General features: G+C 40.1%; 1 protein-coding gene across 7 annotated transcripts in view; it reads left to right on the top strand.

The window, feature by feature from the left end:
- Nucleotides 1-16,029: 16,029 nt before the first annotated feature.
- The window catches only part of KTN1 (kinectin 1), a 118,933-nt gene continuing 111,606 nt past the window's right edge, over nucleotides 16,030-23,356 (top strand). For 6 of the 7 annotated variants that reach the window (XM_060142182.1, XM_060142177.1, XM_060142172.1 and 3 more), the window contains exon 1: nucleotides 16,030-16,141. The gene's annotated coding sequence lies outside the window, so the exon portion shown is untranslated. The remainder of the gene's footprint in view (nucleotides 16,142-23,356) is intronic. The other variant, XM_060142153.1, reaches the window with a different exon arrangement.

Raw genomic sequence — 23,356 nt, 5'->3', positions numbered from 1 at the left:
TTTTTCTATTTCTGTAAAAAATGCCATTGAGATTTTGATGGGAACAGCATTGATTCTGTAGATCGCTTTGGGTAGTATAAACATTTAAATAATATTAAGTCTTCTAATCATACAATTCAACAGCAAAAAAACAAATAACGTGTATTAAAAATGCACAAAGGACTTGAACAGACATTTCTCCAAAGAAGATATACAAATGGCCAACACATATATGAAAAGATGCTCACATCACTAATTATGAGGAAATGAAAATCAAAACTACAATGAGATAGTTATAGCTATTTTTCTAGGATAGCTATAATAAGAAAGACAGATATTTTAAGTGTTCGCAAGGATATGGAGAAACTGGAACTCTCATCTACAACTGGTAGGAATATAAAATAGTGCAGCTGTTGCAGGAAACAGTTTGACAGTTCCTCTAAAGATTAAACAGAATTACCATATGAGGCTAGCAATGCCATTCCTAGTTATATACCAAAGAGAAATGAAAACACATATCTTCACAAAATTTGTACACAGATGTTCATAGCAGTATTATTCACACTAACTGGAAACAACTCAAATGTTCATCAGTTGATAAATGGATAAATAAATTGTGGTATGTTCATAAGATGGAATATTATTCAGCCAAAAAAGGGATGAAGTACTGATTAATGGTATAACATGGATGAACCTTGAAAACATGCCAAGTGAAAGAAGCCAGTCACAATTCACATTTTGTATGATTCTATTTACATAAAATGTACAGAATTGGAAAATCAATAAAGACAGTAGGTTAGTAGTTTCCAGGAGCTGGAGGGCTTGGGTGGAAATGGGAATTTATTGCTAATGTCTATGGGATTTCTTTTTGGGATGTTGAAAATATTCTAAAATTGATTGTGGTGATGGTTATACAACTCAATATACTTAAAACTATGGACTTGAATACTTTAAATGGGTGAATTGTATGGTTTGTGAATTATATTGCAATAAAACTTATATACAGTATGTATAATACATGTGGAATCAACAAGAGTAAACCACACTCAAAGGGTTTTTCTTGCATAAACCACACTCAAAAGGGTTGTCTATGATTTCCATTATATTTTCTTAAAAGATTAATAAGAAATTAAAGACATTTGTAATGTAATTACAAAGGTCTTTTAGTTTTTTTCAAAGTCCTTGCAAACTTTTGTAGTCACTTCACTCACTCCTAATTTTTTATAACAGCTTTATTAAGATATAATACACATGCCATAAAATTCACCCCTATAAATTGTACAATTTAGTGGTTTTTAATGTAATTCAGAGTTAACACACACACTTATTTTGACATTGAAGTTTCTAGCTATTTGTCTTTACCAACTCTTTCCGAAGTAATGAACATAGTTTTAATTAACAGGTCTTTTTGCACTCAGTATTTGTTTAAATTATGTAAATACAGTTACAGAAATCTGACTGAGAAAACATAATGGACTCTTGGTAAGCATACTCAATCACGGGCGTAGATGTGCTTGGGTGTGCTAGTGTGTAGCCTATAGGCACAGGTGTTACAAGGCAGTGCATAGCACAGAGAGAATGGAGAGAGCCACTGAGTTTGGAGAATGAGTTAAATGGAGGCTGGATAAGAGAGTTTTTACTAATGAAGCAAAATGTTTTGGAAGTTTAAAGGAGGAAAGAAAATCTTATAGCTTCTTAGAAGAAATAGCTTTGAAATGTGCCTGTAAGAATGGATGAAAGATTTCTCTTTAGTGGAAAAAAAAATTGGAGAGAATATAATGGGCCTCAATGATGTACAGATCACCCACACAACAATTATCAACATGAGACTAATCTTGTTTCGTCTATAGCCCTATTTACTTCCCCCCTTGGAAATATGGGTACAGTTTTGTTTTGTTTTTATTTTTTACTTTTTTCCAAATTGAAGTATAACTTAGGTACAGCAAAACACCAATCTAGCAACACAGCTCAGTGAACGTTTACATACGTATATACCAGTGTAACTACCACTTGGATCAAGACAGAACATTCTGCCTCAATAAAGCTGGAGAAAAAAGATATAGAACATTCCCAGTTTACTGGAAGTTTTCTTTATGTCACCTTCTAGTCAATGCTGCCCCACTCCACAACATAACCAGTATTCTGACCAGTATCACTATAAATTAGTCTTACCTATTCTTGAACTTCACGTAAATGGAATGATATAGTAAGTACTCTGTTGCGTCCATCTTCTTTTAATCAATCTCTTGTTTATGAGATTGATTTATGTGGTTGCATGTAACAGTAGTTTGGTTTTTAATTGCTGTATAATATTTCATTATGTGAATACTCCACATTTTTTGTTTGTTTTAAATTTTTTTTAATTAAAAATTTTTATTTTTTATTTTGGCTGGGTCACACTGCTTGTGGGATTTCAGTTTCCTGACCAGGGATTGAACCCGGGCCGTGGCAGTGAAAGCACCAAATCCTAACCACTAGACCACTACAGAACTACCTCCACATTATTTTTTAACCCATTCCACTGTTGATGGACATGTGGGTTGTTTCTAGCTTTTCCCATGAAGCTTCTTGTGCATGCCTTTTGGTGGATATATGCACTCCTTTCTGTTGGGTATATTTACTGGAGTGGAATTACTGGGTTGTAGAGTATAAATATGTTTAGCTTTAAGTACTGTAAATTTTCCAAAGTGTTTGAACGAATTTATACTCCAACCACCAAGTTAAGGCAGTTCTTTCAGTTGCTCCACATCCTTGCCAACATTTAGGATTGCCAGTCTTTAGGCATTCTAGAGGAGGTATAGTGGTAATCATTATTCCTTTTTCATTTTTGTCTGTTTTTTTTAATCAGATACTTACGTTTATTATTAAAGTTCATGAAGATGTAGTTAAGATAGGGTCATTAGAATGAGCCCTAATCCAATATGATTGGTGTCCTTAGAAGAAGAGATCAGGGCACAAGTGCACAGAGAAAAAACCATGTGAGGATACAGTAAGTAGGTGGCCATCTGCAAGCCAAGGAGAGAGTCCTCAGAAGAAACCAAACCTGCAGACATTTTGATCTTGGACTTCTAGCTTCCAGATTGTGAGAAAATTAATTTCTGTTGCTTAAGTCAATCAGTCTGTGGTATTTTATTGTGGGAATCCTAGCAAACTAATGCATATGGTAAGTGTGTATTTAATTTTATAAGAAACTCTCTTCCAAAGTTGTGCATCATTTTGCATTCTCATCAGCAATGTATGAGAGTTCCAGTTCCTCAGCATCCTTGTCAGCGCTTGGTATTGTCAGAATTTTAATTTTAGCAATCTTAGTAGGTGCAGTGGGATCTAATTGTGTTTTATTTATTTATTTTTAAAAATATGTATTTATTTATTTGGTTGCGCTGGGTCTTTAGTTGCAGCAGGTGGGCTCCTTAGTCATAGCATGTGAACTCTTACTTGCAGCATGCATATGGGATCTAGTTCCCTGACCAGGGATCGAACCTGGGCCCTCTGCATTGGGAACGTGGAGTCTTAACCACTGCGCCACCAGGGACATCCCCTAATTATGTTGTAAATTTGCAATTCCCTAGTGACTTGATAACATTGAACATCTTTAATTCTTATTTGCCACTCAGTGTAGCTTTAATTTGCAATTTTCTGATAATTAGTTATATTGGACATATATTGGACATATTTCTATATGATTATTTGCTGTTTAGATAACCTCATTTGTAAAGTGCCTATTCAGGTATTTTGCCTAGTCAAAAAATAGGATGTTTGCCTTTTCCTTTTAGAGTTGTAGGAGCTCTTTACATATTCTGGAGAAAAGTACTTTGTTGGATATATGTATTTCAAATATCTTCTCCCAGCTCTACTTGCATTTCACTCTCTTAATGGTATTTTTTTTTTTTAGAGTTCACATCCATTTTTATTAATTAATTTCTTTGAGCATCATAATTTATTTAGCCTTAATGGTGTTTTTGATGAAAATAAGTTCTTCATTTTGAAGAAGTGCAATTTTTAATCTTTTATGTTTATACTTTTTTCTCTTATTTAATAAATGTTTGTCTACCTCAAGATTGTAAAGATATTCTACATTTTCTTCTAAAGGCATTATTTAAAAAAAAATTTATTTGTTTTTTAAATTTTTGGCTGCGTTGGGTCTTCGTTGCTGCACGCGGGCTTTCTCTAGCTGCGGCGAGCGGGGGCTACTCTTTCTTGTCGTGCGCGGGCTTCTCATTGTGGTGGCTTCTCTTGTTGCAGAGCACAGGCTGTAGGTTCAAGGGCTTCAGTAGTTGTGGCTCGTGGACTCTAGAGCGCAGGCTCAGTAGTTGTGGTGCACGGGCTTAGTTGCTCCGCGGCATGTGGCATCTTCCTGGACCAGGGCTCGAACCCGTGTCCCCTGCATTAGGCAGACGGATTCTTAACCACTGTGCCACTAGGGAAGCCCCTAAAGGCATTATTTTAATTTTCATATTTGGGTTACAATCTGTTTGAAATAAAAATTTTTGTGTGTTATATAATGTGAGATAGGCATCACATTTTCCTTGACCAATTGATTCACCACTATTTACTGAAAGGACAGAATGTGTAAAATTATTTATTTATTTATGTAATATATTTTTTTATTGAATGAAAGATTCTTTAAATTCTATAGTGCTTTACAATTTTCAAAAGTTTCACACAAATGATTTCGTATAGTCCCATAATAAACCTGTTTTTTTTCTCCTACCTCTATACTGCCTCATCCCCCTTCCCTCTCCACACTGGTAATCACTAGTTTGTTCTTTCTATCTGTGAGTCAGCTTGTTTTTTGTTTTATTCACTAGTTTGTTATATTTTTTAGATTCCACATATAAGTGATATCATACAATATGTCTTTCCCTTTCTGACTTATTTCACTTAGCGTAATGCCCTCCACGTCCATCCATATTGCTGTAAATGGCAAAATTTCCAGAACGTGTAAAGTTTAAACTATGGATATTATGTGAGGAATGGAAGGTGGTGGTATTCCAACATGAAGGAATGGGAGGCAGTGCCACAGGAATAATATATTTAGCAATGAGTAAGTAGGTCTGTTTGAGGGGGATATCAAATTTTAACATTCATAAGTATTACCTATTAAAAATGTTAGGTCCTGAATATGCCTCCCTCCACCCCTCCTCCCCCAAAATTCAGAACAGGAGGCCTGATGTGGATCACAAATAATTTGTGAACTACACTTTGAGAAATGCTAGTAAAGGCATGGTGGCTGCTGTATGTCTCTGTCTTTTTCAGATCACGCTGATATAATTACTTTAAAAACTTTGTGGACTTCCTGAGTGTCCATTGATAATCTATTCCATTATATAAAAGCCAGGCCCACAAATCTCTTTCAAATAAGCTTTTACCTTCCTTGGACTCTCTGTGAAGCTGCTGTGAGACAATGGACTTAGATTCTTAAAAGCCCCGCTGTTTAAACAGAGAAAGTCTGCAAGATAGACTCTTAAAAATCCTTAGAAGGCCTTCTGCCTGTCTGCAAGGATCTGATCTGCACCACCTTAAACCTCTCTGACTTTTTACTAAAGAATCTTGCAGTTTTATCCTAGATTTGATTTCTCTTCTGAAGCCATGTGAAAATTGTCACCTACAATAGACTCCTACAACTGATGGGACAAGATTAACTACAAGATTTATGAAAAGAAATTGGGAAAAAGTTTAGGAATATTCAAACCTGATGATGCTTTGTATAATGCTTCAGCTGTTGATTTGTACTTCTTTCAATCAAAACATTTTTTTTCTTTTTCAGAGATATGTTATTTCTATCTCTCAATACTAAATAACTTTTGACAAAGGTATTCATTGAAATTTTCAGTGGAATATCAGTGCTGGATCTGAGCTTTTCACTAATCTGGACATTATATCCTCTATTGTCAGGCTAGAAGCTGAAAGGAGTTTTTTTGCTATTGACCTTTATGCTCCTGTAATTTGGTTTCTTTTCAATCTCCTGAACCAACGGGAATTCAGATCTCTCATAATAGTCCCGATGCACTCAGTAGAAGAAAATACAGTTATAGAAAAATAAAATTTAAAGTCAAAGAAGGAAAAAAGTGGTGAAAAAAAATCTCTTTCATGGACCTTTAGCTGACAGTAGACATCTCCTTTCTCTCCCGGGAATTTCATAGGAGGTGGACTCTGATAACCCCGGGCATGAATTTCTAAGCATGATGAATATTTCTTGGTTAGTATTTAAATTCTAACCAAGTTAGTTAGTATTTAAATAGTATTTAAATTTAAATTCACAGTTCACTGTTTCTGGAAATTCTGTTCTTCTTTATTTATGTCCTTAAAAAATTAGAAGAACTGATTCATAAGAACATAACACAAGACTAGTGATCTATTTACCCCATTATTTGGTTGAAAGTAGTACCAATGGAGGTTTTGTGGGAGAGTATTGTTTTACCTCAGTTGTTTCTGACCTGAAACAAAATAAATCTTAATCTTGAGTTCTACTCTGTGATTGGTGCTGTAAGCCTAGTTCATCTGCAAACAGATCTTTTGACAATCACTGATGTCATTACCCAGACACAATAGAAAATGAGAGCGATGTTCAATACTTAGAAGACCAGGGTCTCTCACCAACAAACCCTCATTGAACAGTGATTTCTGATGAGATACTAAAGAACACTGAGCTTTTTCTAGGAAAGTCAGGGCTCACAATCATATAAGCAAAAAATTAAATTACTCACTGGATTAAATGTGTAAGTATAATTTTTGGTCAGTTAAGGAAATGAATGCTTGGTGAGCATGACAAATCATAATCTAAAACAAAAATAATGAAGTTTAAATAACAGAGCATTGCAAATAAATATGAAATATTTGGGTTGGATTAGATGATTTATAACATCTCTTGCAGATCTAACATAAATTTTTCATGGTGCTGGAAAAATTAGATTAATGAGAATTCACAAGAAAGGATAAACATCAGAGTACTTCATTCATGTCCTGGAAAAATATGAGTAAAGAGCATGACAGTCAAAGTTTTCCCTTCGACTTGCCAAGAAAGCCTAACTGTTCCCAAAGGCATGTAAACCACTGAAGAGGATTTTTGTGAAGAGAGGTGAGCGAATGAAGAGGCATGCCAATGTCATTGTTGAATGTTTCTCCCTGGGATGCAAAATAAGTTTGGATGTCATCAGGAATATATTTTGGGAGGGTGGAGAAGATGGGTTGAGCCTGACATAAACCAGATCCACTCTAAAGCAAATTTGTTGAATTCCTTTCATGTCTCAGGGAACTTGGGTGACCAGCTGTCCCAGATTTCCTGGGACTGGGGGATTTCCTGGGATGTGAGACTTTGAATGATAAAACTGGGAAAATCTCAGGCAAACTGATACAAGTGGGTCACCCCAGTTATGAGAGAACCAAGCAGAAGTCAGATCCCATTGGTAGTACAGATCCACCACCCCAATCAATAGGGTATATCCCTCTTCTTGTTCAGTGGTTTGAGAAACACAAAACAGCCAGTTGGAAGCCTCAACTTTCAGTTCAGATAGAACCATGTTGTGTCTCCTCGTAGAAGCCTTCTTCCCTTGGGAATTAAGAACTTTTAAAGCTGCAGAGGGACTTCCCTGGCATTCCAGTGGTTAAGACTCCACACTTCCAATGCAGGGGGCACAGGTTGGATCCCTGGTTGGGGAACTAAGATCCCACATGCCTCTTGGTGTGGCCAAAAAATAAAAATAAAAAATAAATTTGCAGAGATCAGAAGCAAAATTTTTGGAAGCAGATGATTAAGTAGAATAATGAGAAGAGCCACTCTTACTTCTTACCCTTGGTTTCTGTACCTATATACTCTGTCTGTGGGGTAAAAAAAAGAGACGCAAGATACATATTGCATCTTGTAGAAGAGCACCCTAATGTTGCAAGGCATTGTTTCTGTCTCTCATTTGTCACCAAAACTGGGTCTTTGACAGCCATTCCAACCATTCTATAATGTCAGCTCTTCTAGTGAATCTTTTGCCTCACTTTTTTTTTTTCCTGTGAAATGAGTTTCTTTGTCAGAACAGTGTGGTGTGGGATTTGTGACAGTGAATAGGCATTCAGTAAGTACACAGATGGTGGTGATGGCAGAAGCTTTGCATGCAGGGAAAGCAAGTCCATATCTAGAAGGAGTGTCTATTTCTGGGGGGACCAATCACTAATCCCTTCATGATGGAAAGTGTTTAATAAAATCAACCTGCTATCTGATGGCTGCTGTTCCCCCCAGGGTATGTTGCTATACTAGGGTTCAGTGTAGGTATCTGCTGTTAGTAGGCTGGGCACTTAGCAGTAGTGGTAGGTAGATTAATCTTAGTGAGAAGAAGTCCATGTGCTTGAAGCCCTGCAGAACCTCCATCTCTGCAACTATGACCACTTTCCTTATGAATTCGTTGAACGAATTGCAGGTTGGCTGAGGAAAGAGGTTGGTTTACCTATAGTGGCCCATCTTGCCTACCTGATTATAGAGAACTGCAAGCTTTTGCCCTAGATAAGCATTCCTACAGGAAAGAAATATCCTTACATTTTTAAAAATAATCTTGGCAGTGGTCTATTTTTCCCAATTAATTAATTTTTGTCTGTGCTGGGTCTTCATTGCTGCACGTGGGCTTTCTCTAGTTGTGGCGAGCTGGGGGTACTCTTCACTGTGGTGCGCAGGATTCTTATTGTGGTGGCTTCTCTTGTTGCAGAGCATGGGCTCTAGGTGCGTGGGCTCCAGTAGTTATAGCACACGGGCTCAGTAGTTGTGGCTTGAAGGCTCTAGAGTGCAGGCTCAGTATTTGTGGTGCACCAGCTTAGTTGCTCCGCAGCATGTGGTATCTTCCTGGACCAGGGCTCGAACCTGTGTCCCCTGCATTGGCAGGTGGATTCTTAACCACTGTGCCACCAGGGAAGTCCTATCCTTACATTCTATGTCCACTATTAAGTGGGCATATACACATGCCTCTTCCCCAAACCTCCTTGTTAACTGTTCTCCAATCTTGTACCAAGTCCCTGACCTCCAACCCATGAATTTTTGTAGACATAAATATATGGGCATCTCTCCTTCCAGGAAAAGTGCATACCAGATGTATGGCTTGACTTTCTTCCCTTTGGGAAAATTTATCCTCCCCCTAGTTCTCCAGGGTCACCCCTGAACAGGGTGTGATTCTGTAGCAGTTTATTTTCATCTAGTACCCACACGTTGTATAGTTGCATCTCTAAACCAGGATCAATTTTTTCCTTCCTTGATCAGGTGGAATTTATTTTTTTTAATATACTTTTAAAAATACTTATTTGGCTGCACCGGGTCTTAGTTGTGGCATGTGGGATCTAGTTCCTTGACCAGGGATTGAACCCACGTCCCCTGCATTGGGAGCGTGAAGTCTTAGCCACTGGACCACCAGGGAAGTCCCAGGTGGAATTTCTTATGAGACCATAGGTGTGAATGAAGGATAGGCGGCACTGGAGTAGATGGTGTGGCAGTCTTAACCACTTGTTTGTAACACATTTGTGCCTTCTCTGAAGGCACAAATGAGTTATGAACCTGTTTAACCTAGATCTTGCATAAACCATATCTTTTTGATGATGAACATCTTTTCCCACTCCCAAAGTTATGGGTTGATGGGTTAGATTACACCCAGTTCATAATAGGCAGCTCAGGTCACCTGGACAGTTGGTGTTCCATGGTCAAGGACTTGATCTTAATTAGAGGAAAATGGCCAGCATACCCCAAAATCTAAAAGTCTGCACTATGCTTCTCCTATTGAGATTTGCCAGTGGCTTTACATTGTATTCTCATTTTCGCTGTTGGATCTGCTGGGTCACAAGTCTCAACTGACCATAGGGCACATGAGTCTTAGACCTGCTAGAGTTCTTTCTTGATCTGGGCCCAAAATTCATAGCCTAACAGGTTTCCCAGAAAATGAGTTAGAGTAGCAGACCCGAATGTAGTATGCATTGCCTACAGAATCCAAAGATACCATGATGGTTAATTTTATGTGTCGACTTATTAGGCCACAGTACCCAGATATTTGGTCAAACATTATTCTAGATGTTTCTGTGAAAGAATTTTTTAGATGAAATGAACATTTTAATTGGCTGACTTAGGGTCAAGCAGATTATTCTCCATAATGTGGGTAAGCCTCATTTCATCAGTTGAAGGCCTTAAAAGACAAAACCTGACCTTCTAGAGGAAGATGGAATTCTGCCAGCAGACTGCCTTGGGACTTGAACTGCAACACTCTTTCTTCCCTGGGTCTCCAGCCTGCCTTGCCCACCTTCAAGATTTTGGACTTCTCAGCCTCCACAATCACGTGCATATATAAAAAATTGGTTCTATTTCTCTGAAGAATTCAGACTAATACAGATGCCTTTTCCTTAGTGGTAGGGCTTGCAAAATGCAGACACTGGTCTTTGCTTGGGAATATAGATTGTAATATAAGACCAGAGAGGGACTGCAGAGTGAGACAATAGAGGGACAAGGCTGGAAACCTGAGGGACATCAACACAAAAGAGATAGAGAAGACAAATTCAGAAAGGGACTGAGGAGCTTCAGGCTACATAGAAGGAAAAGAGAGAGCAGAAGAGCCATGTTTGTGAGGTCACTGAGGTCAAGGAAAGAGAAGCCTTTCAAGAAGTAATCAGTGGTGTCATGTGACAGAGAGGAGTTAGCAGCAGGGAAATCATTGGTGACTTCAGTGAGAAGTGTTTCAGAATCCAGTTGTGGGTGCAGAAGCAGGTTACCGATGTATAAGGCAGAGTGAATGGGTAGTGAGAATATAGTCAAGTAAGTTGCATCTTAACCAATCCAAGAATCAATCAAAAACCTGGCTTTGTAGGAGATGGGGTAGATGGGGTGGGCTGGAGTTTGAATATTTTCCCCTTCGTTTAACTGGAGAGATCCCTGAATGCAGGAATGGCTGATGGAGAGGGAAAGGTTGAAGATTCAGACAGAAAGGGCATTGTTGATGGACTGCAGTCCCTGAGGAGGCTCAGAGGGCTGACATCCAGAGGTCTGTGTCATGAGAGTCAGCATCCAGAAGAATTATTCTACAGCCTTCACAGAATGATGATTTGTAATAGAGGTTGCAGTCTGTTTACCTTCTCTCATAAGACTTCCAAAACAATATATGCAAGTACCAAAAGGTGGCTTTTAAAAATTGTTGACCTGGATCAAAGGAAGTTGGTAAATTGGAGATGTGGTCAGAAATAAATGGAACTAAGCCTGGGAAAGGTTAATTACAGGGTTGTCATACTACAGGGAGGAAAAACACTGGGCAAGGACTGGCTGGGAATCTAAGAGTTATCATGAGGAGCTGAATATGAACAAGCAAATAGAAGCGTGTTTTTTGTTTTTTTGGTGGTGCCATGCGGCTTTCGGGATCTTAGTTCCCTGATCAGTGGATTGAACCCATGCCCCCGGCAGTGAAAGAGCATGGTCCCAACCACTAGACCACCAGGGAATTCCCAGAAGTGTGGTTTAAAAAGCAGGCACCATTCTGCAGGACACACATTTTTAAATGCATGTTTTATATTTAAACACCTAGCATGCTGCTGTATATGTTGCAAATATTGCTGACTTTGTTCGATTTGTTGCTACTGATCTGCCCTCACCAGGTCATACTCTTAAAAATTATTTGGGTGGGAGTGGTGACAGTTATACTGAAATATCCATGTTCTCTTGCCTGATTCCTCAGGCCAAGATTCAACCCTGCAACTTGCCTGGTTAGGGTGAAGCTTGTATAGGCAGCAGTGGTGAAAGAGTCATTGTTTTTTCTTTTCTTTATGTGACACTAAGCAGCAGCAGTATGTTGACCACATTTTTTATTTAGGCCTCATTGAATAGCTAATACTAATCAACCGATCTAACTTACTAAACAAATAAAACTTCTCACATGAGGACTACAAGTTAATCTTCTTTTACCCTCCACATTATTTAGGTCTCTTATTAGTAAAAGCGTAGTATCCATTATTCAAGCATGCTGTGAAGATCCCTGGTTCGATCCCTGGTTGGGGGAACTAAGATCCTGCATGACACAAGGCGAGGCCAAAAAAAAAAAAAAAAAAGAATCAGAGAGTTTTTAAGATTGTTTCTTCCAATTGCTAGGTGTATTTGGACAAAATGTACATATTTCAATACTGTATTATTTTGGTAAGAAGAGTTTACATGATGCTGGCTGGCAGCCAATTTAATATTGTTGATTTAATTTAGTGTTATCTATCTGCTCATTGTTTATGCTAATGACAAAAAAGATATCATAAGTAAGAGAATCCTATACATAAATGAAAACTCACATTTTGTTTGTGTACCTAAAAGTTTATACTTTGGGAGTCAACATGTTGCAGTGGCACATGCATGGGAATTGGAATCAAATAGATCTGGGTTCAGGTGCTGGGTTTTTTTTTTTTGCAGTATGTGGGCCTCTCACTGTTGTGGCCTCTCCCGTTGCGGAGCACAGGCTCTGGATGTGCAGGCTCAGCGGCCACGGCTCACTGACCTAGCCGCTCCGCGGCATGTGGGATCTTCCCGGACCGGGGCATGAACCCGTGTCCCCTGCATCGGCAGGCAGACTCTCAACCACTGGCGCCACCAGGGAAGCCCCAGGTGCTAGTTTTTGAGCTCTGTGTTCTTGAGGTAGTTAGTTATTCAGCGTAAGCCTAGTCCTATGGGGTTGTTTGGACAATCGTGTGTGCTAATTACGTTAAACACCTGCACCGTGCATATGCGGAAGAAATACTGGCTCCTCTTTCCTCATTTAATCCACCAGTTTCCAATCACTGGCAGCCTTTGAAGATAGAAGACATGAAGGTGCCTTCAATAATGTTAAATTATGCTACAAAGTAGTTTTACCTCCCTACTTATTCCTGCCCAAATTTCCCTTGAAAGTCCCCAGTGATGTCTTGGGATTGTATGGGCAAAGTGGAAACTCCCTTCTGCTTAAATCAGACTAAAATTTCTTGCAGCTATTTAGAAGTGGAAGAAAGATGTGCGGCTTATCTATTACTGCATAACAAACCATCCAAAAATCATAAAAATTATATGGAGTCAGAAATTCAAGTAGGGCTTGGCTGAGTGGTTCTTCTGCTCCGTGTAGTACTGACTGGGATCACTTAGTGGTATTTAGCTTGTGGCATGGATGGTCTGGGGCTCCAGGAGCCTTCATTCATATGTCTGGCACCTTGGTGGGGACAGTTGGAAGGCTGGGCCCAGCTGGTTCTCTCTTCCTCCCCATGTAGTCTCAAGGCCTCTCCACATGGTCTCTCCAGCAAGGTAGTTGGACTTCTCACATGGCAGCTTAGGGCTCTAAGATCAATGGTTCCAAGAGACAGGAAGTGAAATTGCCTGTCTCTTACAGTCTGGGCCCAGAAATTGGCACAGTGTTACTTCTGGCATATCCTATTAGTCACGTCAGTCACAGAGCCCTCCCAGAATCAAAGGGAGGGGCACAGATCCCACCTGTCCATGTAAAGAGTGGCAAATGATTTATGGTCACCTTTAGTCTGTTATGAAAGCATTTGAATGCCATATGCTTGAAGAGATTACATGTCAACGGGAACAATGCAGACCTCTCATAAGCACAGTTATGTGCCAGATACTTTGTTAGAATAGCTGATTACATCTAGATCTCCAGTTGCAGATGTTTGTATAAACTTCCCCACTCCATTATTTGGGTGGAAAAGGTGGACCTGGAATCTTCCTTTTTCTTTCAGTTCTGTGAAATGCTTCTATTATACTTTCATCTCTGCCATCCCTGAAATGGTGGAGTAGGAGGTGTAATACGTTACTCATATATTACTCAAATCTCTACAGAACTCACCACTTCTGGGAAATCTTCCCTGGAAAAAACAGGAATAGCCTGCTTTCTCTCTATCTGCTAGAGAGATAGGTACTGTGTGCCTTTAAAACTTTTCCAAAATTAGATAAAAGTTATTACACACTAGAAGTCAGAAGGCAATCGCCAGTAAATTGCACTTGAGAAAGAGAGAGTGAGCAAGAGAGAGTGAGCAAGAATACTCTTCAGGTAATAGTGTTACACTTTATCATTTTCAATAAAATTTAATTTCTTAGTTGTTAACCACTAGAGATACTTCAGATGTTGGGAGTGCTAATCGTTGTTAGCAAGTTAGTTGCTTCTTCAGTAACATTGAGAGTAGTAAGCAGCAACCAAGGTTAATTATATCTTAGGTTATTTATATCTGTTAATTATAGTTAATGATATTATATTATACTATACTTCAAAACTTAGAGGGCAGGTCTTAATTCCTAATAGGGCTTATCATGAATAACAGTTCTAGTAAGGCTTTGTTTTTACGTGAATAAATATGAAGCTTATACTGAAGAATGAAGTATCCAGGCACTTCCCTTTCAAAGTCAAAGTTCAATCACTCGGAGAAGTTGAAATAGCTGACACATTTACGCTTTTTTTGTTTCAAACTATGGAACACAAAAATAAGTGATCCCTGACCGTAAGAAGTGGTATATTTAGGGTAAACATGTCCCTAAGTTCCATCCACTTCTTGTCTTATGTACAAATGTACCTAAAAATTACTGTTTCTAAAATGACACTGAGGTTTTACTGAAATCATAAAAATGGTAGAACTTTAAAATTCTAACCTAAAATCTGCTTTAGTACCAACCAGAGGAAATTAGATGGTTGTTTGTAGGCTAATCAAGAGTCCTTAAACTCCTCTATAGGAATGATACATTTCCCCTCTTTGTATTAAGAGACTAATGGCTACCCTCTTCAGTGAAGCTGGATCCTTTATCACAGGCTCAGGAGACAGCCAGAGGTTTAGAGATAGATTGCTTTGAGGGCACTGGAACCGCTGAGGTGCTGAGTAACCCTACTGAGAAAGAAAAAAGAGGGTGGCGCTTCTGGAGTTAAAATAAGACAGAATGCATCATTGGAGAACACAGTGGCTGAAGACTGGCAGAATTCTCAACATCTCAGGCTACCACATACTGTTCAGTTTTCATGTGTACTTTGGAGGTGCTCTAGAAAGCTCTGACAAAAAATAATTAGAATTCAGATGTACAGTACATTTTTAGCCAGCCCATATAAAGGTGACCCTGGTGGTGCAGGAACTGTTCTGACGTTCATTACTTAAAAACTGGTCTTGTTCCCCTTTGTCAGTATGTAGCGGGAGGTGTTAGTGATGAGTCCTAATTTTATGTGTCTCTATCCACCCTCTAAAAGGTTTTGAATTATTTTGAACTCTCATAACATTTGAGGAGAGCCTGTAGGTGTTTTGTGTATGTTCTGGACAATGACTAGCATTCTGCGAGAGATTGATAAGCAGTAAGTAATAAACACATCTCGTTTGCCAGTGGACCAGGAAGATAGCTATCATTCTTTTAGCAAAGAGCAAACTAATAAGCAGGGATTCTGGCCAACCTTTCCTTTCTTCTGCAGCTTAAAGTTATTTACTCGGGCTTAATGAATGGCCATCGGCTGGCAGACACAACAGCTTCACAATATTTGCACACAATTTATTTGGGTCCGTTTAAAATTTCTCTCTCTCTTTGGCTCCAGGGATGCCCGAAGGAGAATTCAGAGAGAAACTCTGGAGACAGAGGAACGGATGATTTCGTTTTCTAGTGATAAAAAAAATCCATATATACACTAATATGTATAAAATGGATAACTAATAAGAACCTGCTGTATAAAAAAATAAAATAAAATTCAAAAATTCAAAAAAAGAAAATCATAAAGAAGAGAAAAAAAATCCAGTCTGAGGGGCCAGGTTGGAGGGCCATGCAAGACGAAACCAGCTTTGGGGGAAGGACAGAGAGAGAGAGAGAGCAGGGCCCCCGGACGAAGGGAACTCCGCTGCGCCTCGAGCCCCAGAGCTCCCACCTTCCACCTAGCTGCGGGACGTCATCTCGGGAGGAAAGCCCCGGAATCCCGAGCCCGCCGAACGCTGGGACTTACCCGAGCGCGCGGGAGAGCGCGCGGGGGCCGAAGCGGCGACGCCTGTCCCTTTAAGGGGCCGGTCTCCGGGCACTGCCGGCCGAGACGCCGGGACGTGCCGGGGCCGCCCCGCCCCGAAACCGCCCGTTTCCTGCCGGGCGGCGCGACGGCACCTGAGGTACTGCGGCGGCGGCGGCCACTTGGAGCTGGCGGCTCGGGCTGTACTGCCGGCGTCGCCGCGTCTTTCTGGTATCCTTCCCCGGCCGCGCAGGGTAAGGGAGAGCGGGCCGCGCCGGGCCCAGGCTCCGGCCGCGGGGACCGCGGAGAGGGGAGGGTTGCGCCGGCCGCGGGGTCCCAGGCAGACGGGAGGGCCGCGTCGGGCGGGGGGGGGGTGCGGCCGTGGGGCCGGGACACCGCCTGCCGCCGCCCCCGCCGGGTAGGCCTCGGGCGCCGGGTCGCCGCCGCCGGGCTCCTGCTTGGGCCGGGCCACCGAGGCTGGCGGGCTCCGAGCGGCCTCGCGGCCTCGCCGGGCCGCCGCGGGCCCGACCCCTGTTCCGCTGCGGCGTCTCGTCCGAGGACGTCTCCCGAGGGTGAGGTCGGCCGGAGAGGGCCTTGGGGTGACCGAGACACCTATTTTTAGTTGGGCGTGAGGGCCCCCGGGAAGGAAGGCGGATTACCGTATCCTCGGCCGGGGGACTGAGGGAGCGCGTCCCCGGAGGCCTCCCTGGGCGGGAGCTGGGCCACGCTTACGCCATGCTGGAATTCCAGCCCTCGCCGCTCTCGGGGTACTTGGTGAAGCGGCTTTCGGCCCTTCCAGTGCCCCCTTCCGCCGCCCTGTGCTCGCCCCCGGGTCCTAGAGAGGGGCGGTTGGCCATGGGAAAGCAGCGTGAGGGCAGAGTTTGGAAAAATCTGTGGACCGCCCTCGAGACGGGGGAAGTTATCCTTCCTCTCCCTGAGGGGTGTGTCTTCCTTACTGATTCCCCCTCCCCCCTTCAGTTTCCAACAATGAGATTTTTGGCGTTGGGGACCTCGGCAGAAAACTCAGCCGGCAGCCTAGAAAAGTCGTACGGTAATCCGACAACTGGTGTGGCATGTGCAGCACCGCGCGTCGGTCGTGAGGCAGCATGTGTACCAGAGACCGGCATCCCCAGACGCGGGGAGCGGCATCCTAACCTCGGCCAGCTGCACCCTGATTAGGTTCAAGAGCGGGCTGTTTAATCTTAGCTCTTCCTTGTGGGAGGAAGCAGGAATCTAAATTCATGGTTGCGCCTATTCCAGAAAAGGATTTCTTAGCAGGTATCTGAATAAGCACTGCTTAAAAAGCTGCAGTTGAAGTTAACTGTTCAAAGTTGTGCTTTTTTTGAGACGCTTTGTGGAAACCCTTGAGAAATTTAGACACCCGTAGCCTGCTAAAGGTAAACACCTTGGGGTGAACTAAGCATTCTGAATTGTGTAGGAATTGTCTTAAAGTTTGAATTCTTGGTTAATTAGGTTGCACTTCTCCTTACCTCACCTAGCAGGTGAATGGCATCACTGTCTCCAGTCTGGCTAAAGTAGTTGCTGATGAGACTGTTATTATTGTCCCAAGAATAACACCGGAGTACTCTTGAATTGCTCTGTGTTTTGGGTAGACATACCTTGCTATAAATACTTTCATATTTAATGTGTTCTCTGATAAACAAGCCCCCGCCTCGCCCCCGACTCCCCATATCCTCTTGTTTAGGGATCTAACAAGAAATAACTGGGTTTATTGTTTGTAGATTCTAAGGAAAATTCATTAATTCATCCCTCTTACCCTCCCCCCAACACTGAGTTAGAAATCTCTTCTAATTTTGCAGCCTTAGCAGTGTAACCAACTCTATCAGGTGCACTTGGAGACTGAAGTGTTCTATTTACCTTTGTGAGATTCATACTGAAACTTAAAATATAACAAAGCCTGATGAAATTTTTTCTTAAAAATATTAAACACTTTAAAATTATAAAGGGTATTGAGTATTATATAACCCTTTCTTGATGGCTCAGGGTCAACATGAAGAGCCATTAATTTATGAATGTGTTTCCAGTTTAGTATTTTCTGTATCCTCCTTTAATATCATAGTCTCTTCTGCTTGATGCAAGTGTTTTCATCTGTCTCTCACTCCAAGCCTCCTTCCAGTTTGTAGGCTTTAACCTGCTTTTAGTAGGGAGAACATTTTAATAATTAGATGTTAAAGGACAGCCAGTATGACTTTTATATTTTTTTATTATTATTATTATTTTTGTGGTACACGGGCCTCTCACTGTTTTGGCCTCTCCCGTTGCGGAGCACAGGCTCCGGACGCGCAGGCTCAGCGGACATGGCTCACGGGCCTAGCCGCTCCGCGGCATGTGGGATCTTCCCGGACCGAGGCACGAATCCCTGTCCCCTGCATCGGCAGGCGGACTGTCAACCACTGCGCCACCAGGGAAGCCCCAGTATGACTTTTATAAAGGGCCTGAGAAGTGAAGGCTTTTTTGAGGCTTAACTTTAAAGGACTTGTGTTAAGATTGATACTGTGGGGAACTTAACTTGAATTTTACTTGAAATGTATGGAAGGTATATTTTTAATTGCATACTTATTATAATTTTTTATAGCAAAGAAAGTTTTAATCTAAAAGATCTCACAATACTTTGTAAAAAATTTAAGTTGTTAATAAACATAATGGTATGGGTTTCTTAGGAATCTGACCTAATGTGTAAAAAGGAAATGAAGAGAGACTATGCTTTTCAAGAACATTCGAACGTTTGAGGATAACATCTTATAAGCTGCTTTTTCTGTGTACTGTTTATGTTTTTAGTTATTTTGAAGGTAAATCCAGAGGATACTTAGAGGCTAGAAGCAAGTAATTGTTTCTTTAGAAGTGATTACTTTTATGCATAAATAAAGTTGAGTTTCATTGCTTCCTCTTTCAGTTTTTGTGAACATGACTTTGGGTGTTCTGATCATAAAAGTGTAGTTTATGTACAAAGCACAGGTTAAACATTGGTTTAGATAAGAATGTAAGCTATTTTTTTCTGTAAACAGAAAATTAAACAGAAAGAGGAAAAGCCTTTAGTACCATAACTAAGGAGTTTGATTTAACTTAACCTTCTGTATGTGAGCTCTAGAAAGAGAAAAGTAATGACAGTTTATAACTGTTTGCATGCCAGGGTGTTTAATTGGTGTTTAAATGGTTTTTTTGGTCTTTGAGTTTGATTGCAGTGTTATTTAGGCTTTTAAAATTAATTTTTAAAATGGTATACGTTTTTAATTGGTTTTATCTTAAAAAGATAAGATAGGCAAAATAGTATACTTTTAGTACTAAGAATAGTTTTAGTAATGATTCCAGTAGGAAATCTAATATTCCTAGGAAATGTGTAAGAAGTGACCTCCTTTTAAAAAAAGTTGTGCTTTAGTATTTCACCTATCACCTTAACTACTACAGGCTGATTAAGAGCTTCTAACCTCAAGTCTAGTTTCAGCAAAGTGATTTGTACACTAAGTGGAACTTAAATGAATTGTTTATACTCCCCTCCTTCCAGGACATTGCTTTTTGGGTTTCTCTTCTCACTAATTGCTCTGCTCATTCTGTGTTTACGATTCGTTCTCATTCTTGAAGTGCTCAATCCTTGGTTCACTTTTCTTTTTATACTCCTCTGGTGATTTCATCCAGTGTCATGGCTTTAAATACCTATATGCTGATGGCTTCCATTTTTATATCTACAGCCCAGATATTACCTCCTGTATTCTGTACGACCTGTTCTGAATTTCTGTTTGGATGTAAAGTAGTAAACTCAAACTAAAATTCCATGTTCCTCTTTAAACCTGCTGTAGGGGCAGGCTGATCCATCTTATTAGATGGCAGCTCTATCCAGTATTCAGGTGAAAAGAAAAATGGAGTCATCCCTGACTTATCTCATTCATACTTGGCATTCTTGGCTCAATCTTACCTTGAAAATATATCCAGAATCAAATCACTTCTTACCACCTCCATTGCTCATTAGGCTAGTCCAAACCAATTTTCTCTCTCTTGCCTAGATTTCTGCAGTTAACCTCTAATGGGTTTCTCTGCTTCTATCCTAGCTCTCTACAGTCTTTTTCAACAGAGCAGCCAGATCATACCACTTCTTTCCTCAGAACCCTGCAGTGACTTCCCATATGCAGAGTAAAATCCAAAGTACTTATGGTCTACAAGGTCTTACAGAATCTGGATACTCCTACTCTCCCCATCCTCCCTTACCTCTCCTAAGTTAGCTACTACTCTACGTCTTGCTTATTTCAGCTGTCTTAGAGCCTTTACACTGGCTGTTACCCCTTCTTCAATCATTTTTTCTGTAAGGTATCTACATGACTGATTGCCTTGTCTCCTTCAAGTCTTTGCTCTTGAAATGTTTTTCAAAACGATCTGCCTTCTATTTAAAGCTGCACTTCCCTACTTATGATCTCTGTACCCTGTTCTGTTTTACATAGCAATTGTCACCTTTCAACAAACTATATAATTTCCTTGTTGATCGTGTTTATTATCTCTTCTCTCTGCCCCCAGACGTATGCTATAACGTAACCTCTATGAGGACAGGGCTTTTTGTCTCCTTTTGTTTATTGATGGATTCTAAGGGTTTAGGGCAGTGCTTGGCACATAACAGGTGCTCAATAAAGATTTATTAAAGGTGTGTTCATTACAAGTGAATTAAAATCTTTATCCTACAGTTTTTTTTTTTTTTTTTTTTTTACTGTGATGCATACCTCATTTTTGGACACATGTAGTTTTCAGTTTGCTCCTTTCCTAGGAACAGTCAGAGAGCAGAAGAAAAGTGGCAGGGAACCTTTGGGAACCCCTTGGTGGAGGGAGTGATGTTTAAATGTGGCGGAGACCGTCTTACCTGTCTCACGTGATTAGGACTATTAGTTAGGTAATATAAAAAGTTGGTTAAAGCAAGAACTCGAGGTATCTGTGCACTTCGTTTTAATTTTAAGCATTTACTTACTTTTATTTGCCTCTCTCTTTTTTTTTTTTTGCTGTACGCGGGCCTCTCACCGTTGTGGCCTCTCCTGTTGCAGAGCACAGGCTCCGGACGCGCAGGCTCAGCGGCCATGGCTCACGGGTCCCAGCCGCTCCGCGGCATGTGGGATCTTCCCGGACCGGGGCACGAATCCGTGTCCCCTGCATCGGCAGGCGGACTCTCAACCACTGCACCACCAGGGAAGCCCTTGCCTCTCTTTTTTATTTGGATCAATCTCTTGTCTTTGAGTAGGGGGTCTCCTGATCTTTTTTCTATACATCATTCCTTAAAAGCGTAATTTCTAGTATTGCTTTTTTTCAGTGTAATGAAACATTCGAATTCAAAATCATTCTAGATTTTTCCAATCCTTATCAAGGCCTTCCAAAGGATTTAGCTTTGTTTTCGTAGAAATAACAGCTTTGTCTTTATTCTGTCATTTAATCGATTTATAGAAATAAGCAAATGTGTAGGTGAGTAGGTTGCTAGCCAGAAGCATTTAGCTTTCTGTAGACACTAGCCCATGTATTTTTAACCAAGGGGAGAAATGTCATTTAATCCAGTGAGAGGTCCTTTAAGATAGCTTCCATATTGAATCGTTTTCATGGGGGCCATAGGATCCTAGCTGCCTGCCATTACTAGAGAAGAATGTCATTTATCCACATTTCTTTATTTTTGGATCTGAGTGACATCTGCAATTAGTTATCAGAACTTATATGATTTTTAGTAATTACATTGTCTGTCAAGAGACCTGATGTTATGCTACATTCTCACTGGAAAATGTGGGATGATCATTATTTACTCTTACACATGAGTCATTTAAGTTGCTAAGGGAACAGTCTGGTCTGGAAGTCAGTAGTTAGGAGATGTGCAGGTCTTAGACCTTATTAATTCTAAGGTTTGTGCAAATTTCTTATTGCTCAGTTCTTTAATTGTATAATGTGTGGTGTAAGTGTAAAGAGTGTGGGTGCTAGGGAGTCTGAAGAACTTGGGTTTGAATTTGGCTTTGCTAGTTAATACCACTTACTGTATGTGTGGATTTACTTGCAGGAAACTCATTTGCCTTGCTTATATTATCTTAGTAGTTGCTACATAAGTGATAGCTAACATTAGAGTGCTTATTTGTTGTAAGGCTTTGTAAATACTTTATGTATAGTATCATATTTATCCTCTCTGCAACCTTATGAGATAGATAGTATTTGGTGGAAACGAGGGAGGCAGGTTAAATAATTTGTCCAAAGACACGGAGCAAATAAAAGGAGGAACCTGAATTTGAACTAGATATTCTGACTCTAGAGCCCATTCTCATACATTGAGTTGTTTCGTAAGAATGCTTTCTGAAAAAAAGAGTAAGGCACTTGTCCATGTGCAGTTGTCTGATGTTAGGTATTAGAAAGCTACATGAAGGTTATAAAGATTTCTTTCCCTTGGAGTTAGAGGATTAACTCTTAAAGCTAGTGACTTAAATTTGAGAACTTAAAGTTTTCCAAGGAGAGAAAATAGTAAAAGCCATTTAAAACCAAATGCTATAAAGTGTTTTATAGAGAAAGCAATAGGTAGACTATGATCTTTTTAATTTACAAGAAAAATTTTCAGTCTTAATTCCTGTGTAGCGTATGAGTTTTACTGCCGTGTGATCTTGTAGGCATTGCTCAGTGGTTATTTCAGAAAGGCCAACCCTGATCACCAGAATGAATCTTTATTCTTTGTCTCAGCCTTATTTTTCTTCACTTCATGATCAGTTATTACCTAACATTATAATATATGCTTGTTTATTTATATGCTTGATATCTGTTTCACCTCTTAAGAATATAAGCACTATGAGGCGGGAACTCTTGCTCACCACTGTGAACTATATTTCTCGCACTTAGGTAGTGCTCAGTTTAATGAATGAATCAATTGCCTGATGTTTGAAAATGATTGGGACTCATTGAGCCTTCTGCTTTACTTGTCATTTTTTTTCAAATATGGATACTTTAATAGGAAATATTATATAATTATTTCAGTTCACAGTTTTCATTTTTTTGAAAAAGTACTTCATAATTTAACTATAAATTACCTACATGGCAAATATATAAGTGAGGAGCTAGATATATCACGTATTTTAAGGAACTCTCCATATCTAGCCATATTTAAATGACAGATCTGGAGTAAGAAATAATGATTAAAAAAAGCATTGTCCAAATACAAAAAGGCATGTAATACGTTCCTTTAAGGCTTAAATAATGACTTAGGAAAGTCGTATCATTCCTTTCAGACACCACTGATTAAACAGATCATGAGAAAGTCAAACTAATAATGTTAAAATTTGCATGTATTCAAACAAACAAACTTGAGGCTAGAATTTGAAACTTCTTGACTTGGATTACTGCTAATTTTGCCAATTGCTTTACTTGTCATTTGTGCCATCTGCCTTCTCCATTAGCATGGCTAGTTGATTTACGTGCAATGCCATGGAAAGTGAGACTTCAAGAATAAGGGTTTCAGGTTT

Source organism: Lagenorhynchus albirostris, chromosome 1 (genome assembly GCF_949774975.1).
Source record: "Lagenorhynchus albirostris chromosome 1, mLagAlb1.1, whole genome shotgun sequence".
NCBI lineage: Eukaryota > Metazoa > Chordata > Mammalia > Artiodactyla > Delphinidae > Lagenorhynchus > Lagenorhynchus albirostris.
This window is presented reverse-complemented; position numbering and strand designations above follow the sequence as displayed.